Source organism: Haemaphysalis longicornis, unplaced genomic scaffold (assembly GCF_048455015.1).
Source record: "Haemaphysalis longicornis isolate Haplotype H1 unplaced genomic scaffold, Haemaphysalis longicornis Haplotype H1 scaffold_13, whole genome shotgun sequence".
NCBI lineage: Eukaryota > Metazoa > Arthropoda > Arachnida > Ixodida > Ixodidae > Haemaphysalis > Haemaphysalis longicornis.
This window is the reverse complement of record NW_027526233.1, coordinates 73,216,217-73,230,448: the sequence shown is the minus strand read 5'-3', so window position 1 is coordinate 73,230,448 and position 14,232 is coordinate 73,216,217.

Genomic DNA, 14,232 nt, shown 5'->3' with positions numbered 1-14,232 from the left:
ATTCAATCCTAAACGATCCATGAAGTCCCTAATTCACAACATCAACGCGTGGCCACGCGGTTTCTCATGGAAGAGTTACAGGCAGCTCTGGCATCCTGCAGGCGTGGCTCATCACCGGGTCCCAATGATGCCTACTTCACACAATACCACTTTGGCCCTCAAGCCCGTCACCGTCAACGCTACTGGGCATCTGTAACAGCATAAAGACGGATGGCCTCATTCTGCCGTAGTCGAAATTAAGCCGTCTGGTACCCTTAGTAAAGCGTGACAAATCTCCCCTTGACCTTCTATCCTACCGTCGAACTGCTTTGGAAAGCTACCTTTTCAAGGTCATAGAAAGATTATTATTCAAGGGGCTGCACTGGTACATTTAATACAAATATATACATCCTGAGGCCATGGGGGGTTTTTTGACGCGGGAGTTCATCAATTGACTGCGACGTGGACTTCGTAACCTTTTTTTAACCCACAAGCGCCTGTCAGCAGCCCTCTTCCTCGACGTAAGGCCGTTTACGACAATGTCATTCATGGGGCTGATGTACACGCTTTGGAGAAACTCGGACTTGGTGGGAGACTTTATAGATGGGAGAAATCTTTTTCTTCCGTATGATCGTTTTTTGTCATGACAGAAGACGACCCAACATCAAAGAACTTTATGCGTGACATTCCCAAAGTTGGGGTGCTAAGTCGAACGCTTCTCAACCTATCGATCATCAGACTTGTGCATGCCCTCCCGAAAAATGTATGCGTCTCCAACGATGCCAATGACATTTGCGTCACGGCTTGGGCTGTCAACCGAATGCTCCTATGGCCACGACTTGAAAAGGCGACCAATGTCACGGTAGCCAGTGTCATGAGTTTAGCATCTACGGTGACAAATGTGCGCTGGTTGCATTTACCTGCAAGTGCATGTCATAATATTGCACCAAGATCAATTGGAGGTTGATTCGCTACACCAGCCATCCCCAATTCCTTTGTGTCGTCACAGGCAGAGACATTTTATGTAGCGCTATTTGACTGTCTTTAAGACAAAACTTACCACTATTTTGCTACATAATAATATTTGTTGGTTGAAAGACGTAGGGAACATCGGTAAGATAAGTGCTGCAGGGGTACTCCTACTGTGCACTTAGAGCTGCAAGCTGCTTTCAATTCTTGCGCCACTAACATTCGGATAATACAGTACATACAAGCTCCGGCTCTTCTTGCATGTGATGGGTTGTCTCGTTGTGCATCAAACTCTGGCACCATTTCCATCTCCCCGGAACACCGAATAGAAATATTTGCAGCTAGTTGGACACTATGCCTGTACATGAGGCTCCTCACAAGGCTGCCATCTAAGCATCTGGCACAGCTCTCCCAGAATTGACCATGGTGTGCATTTTCAGCCATTAGGACCACGCAGATGGATAAAATCCCATGTAGGTACGCCCGTGCTCTTCGACCGCACTCCCCATTGTGGTGTCTGGCACAACCTGAGATGCTTCTCAGCGTTTCGGCCTTAGAAAAAGCTAACTTGCCACCATTGACCCTTCATCGAATAACGATGTTATTGCGCGAACATTACAACGACCGGAAACATACATACTCGGATGGCTGAGTAATGCCATCGAACTCGGTAGGTGCGGTGATTGTACTATTAGATTTTGCCACAACTCAATTCAAAGTAGAAAATGCCACGACATCCACAGAAACAGAACTTGCAGCGATTCGAGGGGCTTTCGATCACGTTATCAGGGCTACTCCTTAAAAGCTGGGCTATCTTATCTTAGTCCAATGCTGCATTACGAAGCTTACGCACAGCCGTGCGCTACAGCCCTCCACCAATTGGGGATGCAGTTAAGAGCACAATTCCAACAGGGCATCACAGACGGCCATGGCCTAATATTCCAGTGGCTTGCAAGTTACTCCGAAATGTTCGGCAACGTATTGGCGGATGAAGCTGCCCGTGCAGGCCCCAAGAGTGAACGCACCGTTCGGTTTCCGCTCACAAGAACCAATGCCGCGAGGACGCTTCACCAATTTGCACGTAGGATTACCATGAAGCAGTAGTAAACACAGGATTTTTCGAATCCCCGCCCCTCTGTTCAAGATTTGTATCTTCAGCGCCTTTTTTTGTATGGGCTGTCTCGACCCCTGTTGAGTATACTCTTTAGACTGTTGTCGGGATGGCTTTCAGAAAGCCTACTCCTTCCTCATCGTAATGAAGTTGCAACGCCCACTCTGACGCCTGTGGTGTAGAAAAGACAAATTTAACACGTTCTGTGTCGCTCCTCTGAATACTTGTCGGACAGAAGCGTGCTTACCACCGCGCCCAGCCCATGGAACAATCGACCATGTACAGTAAGGTCTGTTTTAGGCCACTGGTCTCTCCCATCGAGCTCGGAGAAGGCGACAAACGCTCTTTAACGTTCCCTGAGCGAAACAAATTTACATGTACGGCTGTATTTCCTAGAGCAGGACTAGTGCGCGTTCCTTGGCCCTTCTGTTGATTTCCCCTTGTTTTCCCTCTCTTTTACCCATTGAAATCCCCGCCCCCAGCGCAGTGTAGCAAAGTGGGCTCTACACCTGGCTAAACTCTATGCTTTTCCGTCCTTCCCTATCCTTCTCCTTCTTCCACTCGATCAGCTGATATCCAAGAATGTGTTTAGGGGAGAAAAAGTCAATTATTAGGCATTTCCATTCCGTAGAGATTTGTCATGCTGCCGAGGCCAGCCAACGCGTCACCTCCATATCACGTTTAGCTAATTCCTAGGGTGAGCGTAGAAACTGCTGCCTCTGGGGACATGAACTTGGTGTTCCAACTTTGAGCTGCGTACCATATGTTTACCCTGCTTTCAAACGTCCCAGTTCTCGTTACTCAAAAACCACCTTTCTTAATAATACTCTTTATTTCAAAATTCCAAAACGGTAAGTGCGACCGCAAGGCCACACAGTTAATACTGTGAAGCCCTGAAAGCATTCGTCGCGATGAAACTGCACAATACATTTTCTCTTCAGCCTTTATCCCCACCGCTGAAGGCCAAAATCATAAACGACCTGTCTCTTACATTTGCCGAGGCAATTGAAACAGTTGGGCTAATCTGGCTTGCTTCGCTGAACTTCAGTGTAGGATAGCATATAAATGCATCAAGTGCATTCTAAAACACCTCCTCGACGTCCAAGCAACGCTATACGTCGTAAGCCATCAACATAGATGTTGCCAAGAAATATGGATTCAGAATGCCCACAGTGCCATAATACACCGACGACAGCGATGACTTAGTGGTCAGCGTGGAGCCGGCGCGCTGGCTTCCATTACCGCCTTTTAAATATTGCCAAGCGATTGCTCACCATCCTTAAACTTAGTTTCTCTCATCTGTTATGCCGCAGCGTAAACATAACATCTGCAAAGTTTTACTACTAGATCCACTGCACCTTATCTTGCGGTTTTTGCGTTCTTTATACTTTCTCTTCAAAACACGATTTCCCTTAAGCACTGTTTCTTAAGTGTTGGGGGTCGTAATAATGAATTTACGGTTGAAGGCCGAATACTCCTTGACCTTTTTCGCGTTGTAAACTGCTTTGCTTCACAATGTGCCCGATCTATTTCGAGTGGCTTCGAAATATCTCCTTCACGCTCGACTGCTCTCTTATGGCGCCTAGTAACGAGATCGTTTGAGACAATAGGAACCTTGGCGCTTGTACCTCCTCTCCATTCTTCTGTGGTATGCTCGGAGGAGCATCTCTCGTTACTGCCAAGTTTAAGCGCACAAACTACTTTTTTAAACGGTCTCCGGTATAGAGACCCTTCCCGTACCACCAAGGTATAACGGGTAACTGGAAAGTCACATTATTAGCCCGATTTCGTATTCAAGAGGCTGTTGCCGCGCGAGAGCTCTTATTTAGTTCAAGCTCGCGCACTGCAACGTTCCTTTATGCAGGATGCCTCGGGTCATAAAACGCCTCTGGATTTACTGCTTTTGTTGCCGAACCCGAACGCTCCTTTTATGTGCTCAATAGGACATTTGGGGCTGTCTCCGTAACTATCTTTGAATCAGTGGTTCCGAGTGCCAAAGTGCCTTTGCACTAACAGCAGCGTTTGCGGCCGCAAAAGGCGTGATACGACCGACTGCATTTCTGTCTTGGGCGTTACCACCTTCATCGGTAGGAACAGAGGCCAACGTTACGGCGATGTGCATTTCCTGAGTTCGGTACAAATGACGGCAAACGGGGTTAGTCTTGTGCCGCCAAAGCCATGTAAACATCTCTGCCCTCTCCTCCGCCCATCTGTCACGCTCTTCCCCTACAGTCGCGCTCGCTACTCGTACGGTGAACACGATGAAGAATTGCGGAAGTCCATTCAAATTTCCTGTCTTCAAAGGGTCCCGCGCTATCTAGTGGTGCCTTTTCTTACAGCTTTTCTTAAAATGCACTGGGAAGGCTGCCACTAGGTTGACGTTGTGGTACGATCGCTTTGTGAGGATATTTTTTGCAAAACTGGTTTCTAACAATAGCATGGAAAATATTTAATGCTATCTGCCTTAGTCTATGAGACACGAAGAAGCGTAGAACGAGCAGTATAATACCGTTCAGGAGGAACTTCAGGGGGTATATGTGCGCGTACATTCGAGGCTACTATTTATTTGAGCAACGTATCCAGAGACCTCAGCTGTAAAAAAATTAAGGCCGTAAGCACGATGACTTTCTATACTGTAACACTTTACCAGATTGCAGATGTATCATTCGGATTCTGGGGTCATATTTACGCAAACGATTTAATAGCTAGTTTGGAAATGTGTTTAATTCACCAAAATATAAACCACAAGGTCAATTTCTTGTTCATAATCATTGGTATCCGCGTTTTTCTGTAGTTAATCTCGAATCTCGCTACCGGCGGCAATAACGTGCTCAGACTGCATATGTTCTAGGGTGGTTTTGCGTTTAGTTTAGCCGTCTGAGCATGAATATTTTGCTCAATTTTGTCATGTTCCGCTAGTTTCCCGTAGAGACAACTAATAAAACACAACTTCTATGATGCAGAAAAATCATGTTTACCAACGTCGGCTTTATTGACTGATTTTTTATGGCTCAAGTCCATTTTTTGCATTATGTCTAGTTCATACCAACACAATGTTTTTGCGGGTGCTTTCCATTTATTCGTATGGTAGAGCCCACATCTATTGAAAATTAATTTCAAATGTTACTGAGCGGTGATGGGAGGCTACACGGCAGTAATTTACAAACCTGCAAATAGGGGGAAGCATCAAAGCAACTAAGAGAAACGTAGCCATCGTCAAAAACATGATCTACGCACGCAAACATGAGCAAAATAACATTACGTACAACTTATACAAGGTAACAAAAGTAGCTGAACGACTCTACTATGGCCTGTATGCCAGCGACTTGAGACCAGAGGAAACCACTAAGAGTAAAAGCTCAGGTTGCGATGTCACACTAGAAACTGAACAGCAATTTGGGAAGGATCTCAAAGGGATAAGAATAGGAAAAGCTAAAAGTTACGACGGCATAACCGTGTATCTTTTGCAGGAGGAAGGAGACATTGTGCTTGGAAGGCTCGATGTATTATTTTCGGAATCCATGACGACTCAAAAGTTCCCATAGCCTTGAAAAACGCCACCATTATTATGATTCATACGAAGAGATATCACAAGGCTTCAAGAATTACAGAACTAGCACACTCCCCTCAGTTGTTTCTGAGCGGTTTGCAAAGTTATAGTGAGCCGCGTATGTGACAGCCTGGATCCCCAACAACGCAGAGAGTGGGCTGGGTTTAAGAAAGAATACGCAACCATGGGTCAGATTGCTGTCGTCAATGAAGTGATAGAAAAAATTGTAGAGTGCAATAAACTCATATACATGGCCTTCATACAATATTGGAAACCGTTTTTTTCCATACTCACCAAAGCCGTGCTAGAAGCACTGAAAGACAAGGGAATACATGAAACCTGCATAAGACTTCTGCACGGGCAGGAGCACCCTCCCCAAACAAAACGGTAGACTTTCGATCCGAAAACGAATAAGACATGGAGCTGCCATTTGTATTAGAAACAATTCTCAACATGTCTGGAGATGGTATTTCGTAACTGTGACTGGGAAAGCTGAGAAGTGAGGATAAACGGGAATTATTTGAGCCATCTGAGGTTTGCGGGCGACACAGTACTGCTGACTGAGACTGAAGAACAAATACAACCGATGCTTGAGGAATGACAATCACGAAACACTACCATTGGGCTAATAATGAAAATGAATTATTTTAAATTAATGAGGTATAACCATGCCCAAAAACTTCCGTTTCAGCTGAGGAAAAGAAACACTGAAAAGAATAAAGGAATATAACTAAGTCGGATGGATGCTTAGTGCTGATCCCAGCCCCCTGAGTAAAATCCGGCGCAGAATAGGTATGGCTTGGGCACACTCGGGAAGATCTGCCAGATAATGAAAACTAAGCTGCCTGTTTCCGTTGAAAGGAAACTAAACTGTTCGCGACCACTACCGGGGATGATATAGGCCGCAAAAACGTGGCGGTTTACTAAAGAACTAGACAGTCAACTTATTTTGGCTCAAAGGTCCATGGAACGAACAATGTTAGGAATAACACTCCGGGGCAGAAAACTTGCTGCCTGGATAAGGGTATAAACTAGAGTAGAAGATATCACAGTTCAAAGAAAGAAAAAAAATGGACTTGGGTTGGCCATCTAGTGAGACGAATCGACCACCCGTGGATGATTAGGGTATCAGAGTGGACACCAAGAGATGGATCTAGAAGGGGAATGCCAATAAACCGATAAAGGAATGAAATAAAGAAATTCCGCGTTAAGCTGTGGACTCGAACACCGCAGGACCAGAACAATTGGAGGTCAACGGGTGAGGCCTTTGTACTAAAGTCGACTCAGTATGCTTATGATGATGATGACGTTGCTGAGATTATAATATTTTTTACCTATAGTAAGTGTTTATTACAATCAATAAATGCTGTGCAGTTTCAAACCAGTACTCTGCTTATTGCGTAATCGAGACATTTCAGTAATTGTGCGAACAAAATCGATATTATTTGAGCGATGCGAGGAATAAAGATTTTAACTACCTATTCGGCTCCGCGTATCGGTATCGTAACTGCAACTTTCACATTTTCCAATTTCAACACACAAAAGTACACACTAAAAAAACGTGAAATGAATAATAGCCTAAATTAGAAGAGCGCTATCACAAAGACTTCTCTGATATGATAAACATGCGCATATCTCGAAGATGGCGCATAGCGGCATCACACGCAAATATTTATACCCTATACGTTTTGCTTCGCAGGTGTGGTGAAAATATTCCTCCTGCTAGATGCCGGTTGCCAAAACCTTCCGGCCCATATTACCCAGATTGCTGCCCTGAACCTGTCTGCTGAAGAAATCAGCTCGAGACGTTTGGTAGGCATTTCTTTTCAAGAATCAGTTAATGGGGCTGATGCTTTGAATGAATTCAGGAATTTGTCCTTAGGTTCTTACACATGATTTTAAATAAATATCGTATGTCAGCAGTTTCATGGGGCGTTCACTAATTTTTGGAGCCTTGCTAAACATATCAATAACATAAACCAAAGCACATTACAGGTACACGTCAGCAATGTCATGAGGGGTGGACCTCGCGTGACAGAACTCAAGTTCACATCAGAAGCCACCTCCTCCCTTTGGGTTATGTACCAGGTTAAAGCTTGGTCGATATGGTTACAATTATTTGCTTTGCAGTTCGACAAAATAATAGGTGATAACAGGCGGTCAGGCCAACAACCGACCAGCCGTGGTACTTGATCTGAGGGCTTCTGGACCATACAATTTTATGCAATGTTTGGGTCATGGGTTTTTGCTTGCTGTGTCCGATCTTGTGTCCTAAAATATATACTGTTTGTCTACCTAGTTTCTTAATCTCTCGACCGAAAGGATAGCTTGGCCTCTCTTACTCGTGTAAATATGGCGAGCACAGTTATGAGGTAGAAGCACCATGTTTTTCCAACCACTAGGAAATTGCCGAAGGAAGTGAACGTGGGTGGGATCCCCATGAAGGCTTTTCGTTTTAGGCGTTTGTTGGCTGCGGACGATGTCTTCATTTTAATAGCATTTATTTAAATAGATAAAGTCCTCACATTCAAGAAAAAGCCACTCACCGGATTCTGTGAGAGGGGTAATCAACCGATGCCCTTTATAGACGTCGAACCTTGAGAAAACCTCGTTAACAAGTGACACTCGCGCGGTTGCACACCTGTGCAGAACCTTCTGTTCACTGGATTTTGCGAGACCGAGCGCCTCAGACTGACAGCTACGAATCATAAACTACGCCAGATAATCTGCACATACAACGCGTAGCAGCCGATACCATTGCTGATACGCTTTACAACGAGCTACTGAAAGTTTTCTAGGCATTCAGCCAGCCATTGCCATACAGGCGCACGTAAGTAGGAAGACCGTAACAAAAGATCAAAAAGTTTGTAGAGACATATGCCGCTTTTTAAGCCAGTCTATATTACCTGCAACATGAGAAACTAAAAGAAACGACGACTCTTAACTGCCACGTTCAAGTAAATTTTGACGGCCAGAAGTGCTGGAAATACCAGTAAAGGAGAAAAGGGCCAGTGAGCTTGAGCCAGACGTTGGCATGGAACTGGCACTGTGCCTAAACGTTATGTGTACCGTGAGTTTGGGTAGTGCTTCAAACATTTTAAAGAGCTTTCAGCCTCTCACTTGGTTCGTCTGAGCCTACCCACACTGCACTGTAGGAAATGCAACTAATATGAGGATGATGATCATAATTGTAAATTGGAGAAAAATGAAATAGTTCCCATGGTCAGATTTTAGCCTGGGTCCCTCGGGTTTTGAAGGGGACGCTTATTCATCGGCGACATTCCGCCACGATCAAAGAAGTTTGGATTTGCAGAGGGTTGCATGGTTTTGCAAAAAAAGACAAAAACTTCCCCCCTCCATCTAAACGCGATGATGGTTGAACGCTCGGAAAAGCCTCGAAATATGCGCGTCTGTAAAGCACTAGAGAGCACAATCAGAGCGCAATAAACTGCCCTGATAAGAAAAACTGCATGTGCATAGTAAGGGGGTGCGATGGTATTCCGCTTGCTTTTGGGTTGGTTCGTTTGGGGTTGGAATTTATTTGGGAAAGTTTCGCGTTCCTACATAGTGGTTGTTTCCTCAACGGGGTAGATTTTTGCAATAAGCCAATAAATTTGCAAGTTAAGGAAGTCTTAAGAGAAACTTGGTTACTCGAGCCAGGTCCTCTCTCTCAAGGCAGCTCGGCTAGAATACTCAGAACACTTTTCTACAACCACCTGTCATACCTACCCCGCATATTCGTATGGAAAGTTTACTACGTGACAACCATAGATGGTTTTAGCCGACGCCCGAAATAACAAAGCATGAGAAAGCTCTCAATTTTACTGTGAGATTAGGTATGTCGTAAAATGTTCATTGTCGTTATTTGTATCACAGTGTCATGTGTACCTGTGTCTGGACCAGCTCAGAGAGATCGACGCAGTAGAGCTGTTGGTGGGATACACAAAGCACACATTCATTCTACACACAGAGAAAAACCCAAATCAATCTACTGAAGCAATAAACAGCACTAACCATACCAATCCTAAACCACCTAAATAAACATCACAAAGGACACTCTCCAGCAGTGAAACCAAAAGTCACTGCAATGCACTTTCCTCATGGTCACATCCAAAAGCACTCCTTAATAAATAATCCCCCCCCTATGAACCGCCTCTTTACCGTCTTGTGCAATACAACTCCAATTATGTACTATGGCTTTGCGTCCCCATTGGACGCGCCTACCCCGGTTGGCGGCGCCGATGTGGCGCACCTGTTGCGGGGATGCGTCGTGGTGGTAGCTGTAGTCGTCGCGTGGGGATACAGGCGTCAATGGGAGTGGTAGTTGAGTGGGTGGCCTTCGCCCCATGGGGCCCTCTTCCAGCTACAAATTAGTGAAATAAATGTTTTCACCCACCCATTCCGAAGTGCTTCTTCCGTGTCTACCAGTGTGGTGGCCGCCGTTTCCGGAGCTTCCGTGGAGGATGCCGAACGTGCCCTTGCGGCGCCGTTGAAGCGGTGGTCGACGGAGCATGCACGCTGGCCACAGGTGCCCGAAAGTCGTGCTGCTTGGGCCACCAATACGCAGGTTGCTGGTGGCACTCAGGACGCCGCAGCCGATGCGAGGGCGGGCTGCACCTGTCCAGGCTTGGTAGCCATAGTCACCGTGCCAGAATTATTGACGAGGCGCAACAGGGCCTCCTCCGACGGCGCGATAAAATCACGGCGCTGGGCACGGCAGCGACGAGCCCTTGATCGCGAAGCGCAAAAATGAAAACATACGGTGCGCGCTTTACAAAAAAGCTCACCGGTTGAAGGTGAGTCAGTGCATAGCCGGCAGCCGTCATGGGCAGACGACGTTGACGAATTCCTCACGCGGCTGGACTTTCATTGGAGTTGGTTCGCGGCGGAAGAAATCTTCGGGATTCAAACATCCTTGTTGTTGAGACGAAGGAGCTTCAAGCTCTTTTTAGAACGCGAAACCTACAATAAAAAAAGCACATGTGGTTGCGAAGCTAGGTATGACTAGTTAAAGTGAATGACGGTTTTTATCTTCTATGCCTTTAGTTCGAATTTAGCCTGGCCAAACATTTCCGAACTGCCTGTGCATCATAAAAAGCGCCCGCAAATTTGAGAAGCCCGCGAGAGGCAAGAGCGGCGAAAGTGAACCACTCGTTCCGAGAAAGCAGCGTCGGCAGCCGTCGTCTGCTCCAAAATTCCTTCTCTCTAGGGCTTCGTTTCAAGCGCTGTATGAGTTGTAACTAAGGCATTATTTATAAATAACTGCTTCTGAAATATCCAGCACTTCTATTTCTAGGTTTTCCGAAAGGTATGTGTCAATATTTGCAACAATTTTGATGATATAACGGTTTTTGTGTGTCGCGTCCGTAGAAGAATATTGTAAAATATGGCAACGCTTTTGACGCGGCATCTGCTGTGCTGCTCCACCAGCTGCATTTCCTCCTCGCCAGACCGTCACATTAACACGCCACCCGCTCGCTCCGACCCAGCCCCGCGGATTCCCTGTATGTGGCCTAAGTGTCCAAAGAGAGGAAAGAGCCACCGAGTCGGAGGGTCGAATGCGTCACGAGATCGGGGAGACGAAAGATCCACCAAGACTGGAGGTCCAATTGAGCCTAAATGTCTAACCAGACGAAAGATGCACCGAGTAGGAAGTTCTAATCGAGCCTGAACGCCCAGCGATACGGAAGACCCACTGACTCCAAAGGTCCAACAATAAAATAGGTTTACCGGGCTAATTCCAATCAAGGGAACAGCGATAAGTTTGAATAAATTGTGTAAAATTTTACCGCATAAAACTTAACTGACCCTTTTGACTGATTGATTGACTGATTGATTGATGGATTGAGTGATTAAGTGATTGATTGATTGATTGATTGAGTGATTGATTGATTGATTGATTGATTGATTGATTGATTGATTGATTGATTGATTGATTGATTGATTGTGGCATTTAATGCGCCGACGCTACACTCTGCGCCGTAGTGGAGGGCTCCGGATAATTTGGCCCCCTGGGGATCTTTAACGTGCACAGAAATGTCGAATAAACTGGCGTTTTCGTTTTTCGGCTCCATCTGAAAAGCGGCCACCATGACCGGGAACCGAACCCGCGACCTTGGGCGCTGCAGCACAAACGTGAGAGTATTGTCCCGCGATGTTCTGGTCAATTTGAGCAGTGTGGTCTGTCAATAAAACATACAATAAAGTTTCGTTTTCTGTACTACTGTTTTTGAGCGCCTAATCCGTTTGGTTTCTCACACCCAGTGTGCCCGCATCACTAAACACACGTGAAGATTGTAGTCAGAAAATCAAATTTCCATATTACCCGGAGGCTAGAAAAACGAATTTCTTGCTATTATCATTTTCTTAGAAATCAATGCATGATCTATCCTATTGAGTTGGCCGGCGCCTTAAAACTCTTGATTCAAGTTAAGCTTGGCGGAAATAAACGTGCAGAAAAAAGCAGCTCGAGAGGCAGCGGAATGCATAATTGAGTCGGTTCAGCATCAGCAACCAGCCCTGTTCCTCTTTCGCTCCGTTCTTTCAAATAAAGCCATTCATTATTATACAGTTGTACTAATTACATGGGCCGAAGGCGAAAGGTGATCCGAAGATGACAAACATTTCCCAAGTGTTAAAATTGAGTTGAAACTGTAAATTTCTGAGCAAAAGATACTGGGAGACTTTGCGGAGAGCCGTGGACCAATTTACGATGCCAAGTTGAATTGAACGCGCGTAACACTCGTGCTGCATAGACGTTTTTGCTTATGCTACTTAGTCGTTCTGCTGCCTTGCTTTTACTTGATGGAAAAGGCAACAATCGTTGCCAGGAATCAAGCCGAAACTTCGTATTCACTAGTGCAGTACCTTATTCATGCACTCAGCTGCAATATTCTCGAGCTAACATGGTTTAAAATATATTTTTATATAAATGTATTTGTAATATCAATGTTTGAAAAGGCAGCAATGCACTTCGCAAATACTGAACTCCGCGCTGAATCGTCGCACCAATCTCTGGATTTCTTCATTTTTCGCCAATCATTGAGCTGTTCGGTGAAAGTGCAGCCCACGAGGAGCACTGTGAACGTTGCACACGCCATGAAAAAAAATTGAGTTGGAATATTAAGAGAACTACACACCCTACTTAATTGGTTGCTAAGCCGGTAGCAGCTGGTTTTTTTATTGGTTTACCTTGCGCTTATGTTTGCATTGCACACACGGGGGCAAACGAAATATTGTTTTCTTCGTGTATGCCATCAATACAGCCATATTTAGGTTTTAAATCCCGAAAGAAGGAAAAATACCATGCGAGATCTGCGGTGGCCTCAACAACTGCCGCAGTAATGGGAAATGACGCAAAATTATCGTGCGATGGGATGGACATGACCAATGTTTTAGAGCTCATGAATGCGCACCTGCGCGTGTGTAAAGGATGTTTTTTAGGAAATACTTTAGTGCAATTCCGAACAAGTATGTGTCGGAATAAAGTTATTGTGGTTTATTTTCGGAGAGTTCGAACTAGTTTCGGTTTTGTTTTCGCCCAGGAACACGGTCATAGTTTCCAACGATATTTGTGATCGTACATTAGCCATACTTCAGGAGTCACCATTACCTCCTGGTTACATGTTTCCGACATTGGAGACGGAGGGAATAAATCGGATGAAAAAAAGTAATTCTGGGGTAACCTGTGGACTCAAGCAGCGCAGAAAAGGAGCGGTTGAATGCCAATGGGAGAGGCGTCGCCCTGCAGTATACGTGAGTAGGTATATGATGGAGATTATGATGGTTATCATTTCTAGCGAGCAAGTATTCTTTTATATAATTGACGTACAATGTTTCGCAGTAAGCGGCATATGCCTGCGCGACGGGTATGCCTGTAAAATAAAAATATAAAGCAAATTGAAAGCGAGGTAATATACGTATTAAGGAAATGAAACCACCGTAATTTTTTATGGGAAACCGTAAAACCATTTGGCACGCTGAAATGGCTGGCCGGTCTTTAACACGACCCCGCATTTCCGGTCGATAACACTGCCAGTAGAAATGTAACAGCTGCTCATCAGATATTAGCATGGGCTAGGGTAAAGCCTACTCCACAAATGTTATTCAAGTACTGCTCAGCTTAGCAGCTGAAAGTACTGCAATCCAACAAGTAAACAGCAATGTCCGATGCAATATTGGAAGTGAATGTCCTGACCTCTTTCTTTTGTTCATCTATCTTTAGCTCTAAAACCATGTCGCATATGTCCGATATAACGGGGGTGGGCCTGAACATATCTACTTTTTGTGTAAGCCTCGTTGCGTGTTACCGATGCCTAATTTGTTGAGAGAGAGAGAGAGAAATGACCTTTAAGTACAAAGCGCTGGCATCCACTGTGGGGGTTCAAATCTAGCGGTAGAGGCACTTTTTTATTGGCCGAATGCATTTAGTGGGCCAATTCACCGAGGATGTGACGGATACTACTGAGAAAAGTCATGTAGGTGAGATCCGTATGTGCGGGAGAGACGTCCCGCCGTTCACCATCTCCGCTGAACTGGAGCACTGTAGTTCAGCCACTGCGTCCAACCCGGCTGGGCCTTCCTTCCTGCATGAAATTATACTTGTTAGCTTGAAGCGGCGACA